This window comes from Dipodomys merriami, unplaced genomic scaffold, assembly GCF_024711535.1.
Source record: "Dipodomys merriami isolate MVZ:Mamm:240054 unplaced genomic scaffold, mDipMer1.0.p SCAF_75, whole genome shotgun sequence".
Classification (NCBI taxonomy): domain Eukaryota; kingdom Metazoa; phylum Chordata; class Mammalia; order Rodentia; family Heteromyidae; genus Dipodomys; species Dipodomys merriami.
Window position 1 is genome coordinate 186,309 of NW_027206346.1, and position 2,754 is coordinate 189,062.

Consider the following 2,754-nt stretch of genomic DNA (forward strand, 5'->3'; position numbering starts at 1 on the left):
TCCATCAGAAAGAATGGCATTGCCCCATTTGTGAGGAAATGGACAGACTTGGAAAAAATTATATTAAGTGAAGTAAGCCAGGCCCAAAGAAACATAGGTCCCATGGTTTCCCTAATTTGCAATAACCAGTGTATGTATTGAGTCAAGCAGAAAAAGACAGATAAGTTGAAGTTAGGCAAAATGGACCTCAAGATAAGGACTGAAGTGTTTTTTCTTGCTTTCTATTGCTTCTAATGTTTTATAAAGTGATTTTTTTTTCGGTTGTGGGGCATGAACTCTGGGCCTGGGCATTGTCTCTGAGATCTTCAGCTCAAGGCTAGTGCTCTACTTATTTAGCCACAGTGCTACTTCCAGCTTTTTCTGTTTATGTGGTACTGAGGAATTGAACCCAGGGCCTCCTGCATTCAAGGCAAGAACTCTAACACTGAGCGACCTTCCCAGCCCAGGGTGATATGTTGTTGTTGTTGTTGTTGTTGTTGCTTGGTGTGTCCCTCCCCCACGGTATAACTCCTGTTTTCACTGTAGTTAATGTTGGTATAATTTGTGGAGGGGAAGGGAAAAACAAATTGTTTAAATAGGAACCCATTACAACAATGAAATGTACAAGACATTAAGTTGAAAAATGAAATTTACAACTTTGGGGAGGAGTCGGGGGACTAGATGGGGGAGAGGGGGTGTCGCAGCAGGGATGGCAAAGGGAAACAAAGGAGTAGGCAACAATGCTTGATAAGAAATGTGCTCATGGTAGGACGAGGCCAGGCACGCCGAGCACAGCCAGGTTACAATCTGACTGGCTAGCCAGTCTGGAGCACCTGGGCCTCCAAGGGTAGGATCCTGGTTGCTTGTGTCCTGCTTGACAATTTACCTCTCTCCAGCTCTCTCCAGTTATGTCATGGTCCCCCAAACCCGGAGACCAGGAACCTGGTTTACTTGGTAAAAGGCGCCGTTGGCTTGCCCCACGGCCTGCCCCTCTTCTCCCCCCACACACACACAACCGGACTCGAACCTTGGGTATTTCAGGCCACTCCTCTGTAGCTGGAGACCTGCCGGGCAGCCTCTGGGAGAAGCAGGCCCAAACCTTGTAGGCCCTCCTGCCCCAGGGACGCGAGGAGGATGAGCTGGCTCTTTCCCCTGACCAAGAGCGCCTCCTTCTCCACAGCAGGGTCCCTGGTGGTGGCCTCACCAGCCTCCAACAGCAGAAGCAGTGCTTGATCGAGTCCCTCCGGAACTCCCACTCCAGTATAGCTGAAATACAGAAAGATGTGGAATACAGATTGCCCTTCACTGTAAACAACTTGACAATTAACATTAATATAGTACTTCCTCCACAGTTTCCTCAGGAAAAACCAGCAATCAGTGTTTATCCACCAATCTGACATCCTTTAATGGATAAACATGAAATATATGTTACCTCTCAATTAGTAAGCAATTTTACAATACACTCAGATCTTGGAAAGATTAGCCAGAGTCTGTTGGATGAGTTTTGGAAGAATTCTCCTGTTTTAGCTCCCACTTCAACAGCATTTCCATACCTGTATAGTAACCCAGGTGGGCTGCCTCCTTATGCTTCTTAGGGTTTTCCATTTCTTCCTGCATATCCTCCTCAAGAAGCTAACAGAACATAACTTCTTTGTTACTGACACTGCTTCTTCTTCAACAAGTTATACAACAGCCAAGTCTGCTGCTCCTACATTTGGTGTCCTTTCAAGTCTGCCATTGCCTGTTCCCACAATGGAAACTTCAACACCGATAAGCCAAAATGGTTTTGGGTACAAGATGCCAGATGTCCCTGATGCATTTCCAGAACTCTCAGAATTGTGTCACAACTCACAGATATGAATGAACAAGAGGAAGTATTACTAGAACAGTTTCTGAGTTTACCTCAACTAAAACAAATTATTAATGACAAGGGTGATTTAGTAAAAAGTATTGAGGAATTAGCAAGAAAACTCTCCTCTTGGAGCCCAGTTTGGAAGCCAAAAGGCAAACTGTTTTAGATAAGTATGAGTTACTTACACAAATGAAATCTACGTTTGAAAAGAAGAGGCAGAGACAACATGAACTGAGTGAGAGTTGTAGTGCAAGTGCCCTACAGGCAAGATGGAAAGTCGCTGCACATGAAGCTGAGGAAGAATCTGATAATATTGCTGAAGATTTCTCGGAGGGAAAAACTGAAATAGATGATTTTCTCAGTAGCTTCATGGAAAAAAGAACAGTTTGCCACTGTAGAAGAGCCAAGGAAGAGAAACTTAAACAAGTGATAGCAATGCACAGCCAACTTCATGGTCCATTACAGATTTTCCTGAAAACATGGACCGCCAAGAGAGAAATGAGACATAAAACTAAGTACATTATTTTAGATTTAAGGTTTGTAAGTTGGCATTTCATTGAAATGGCTGAATTCAGATGTACTCTACATTGTTTAAAGAACTGAGATTGTTTTTTATATAGATTAGAATGATTATGATCTTTGCTTGGAAAATTTTTCTGCAGTATTTGCACTAAAAACGCCTATTTATCATTGATAAATCCTGTCCTTTTAAAATTTCACTGCTATTCTTATAATTAAATACCTTATGCATGTGATTTTAGTTTTAATATTTTATGAAAAGTACTTAATCTTGTACTTTTAATTTGAAACTGCCTCATTTCTTTATCAAGAATGATATCTTCTTTAGATTATTTTCCTCTCAGTAATTTTTAAGTACTTTCAGCTATGGAAAGATACCCACACCCTCTCTTTTTCTTTCTTTT

At 41.9% G+C, this 2,754-nt stretch overlaps 1 pseudogene; it reads left to right on the top strand.

Annotated features, from left to right (window-relative positions):
- Positions 1–1,113: 1,113 nt before the first annotated feature.
- Positions 1,114–2,434, top strand: LOC138818388 (vacuolar protein sorting-associated protein 37A pseudogene; annotated as a pseudogene).
- Positions 2,435–2,754: the final 320 nt, after the last annotated feature.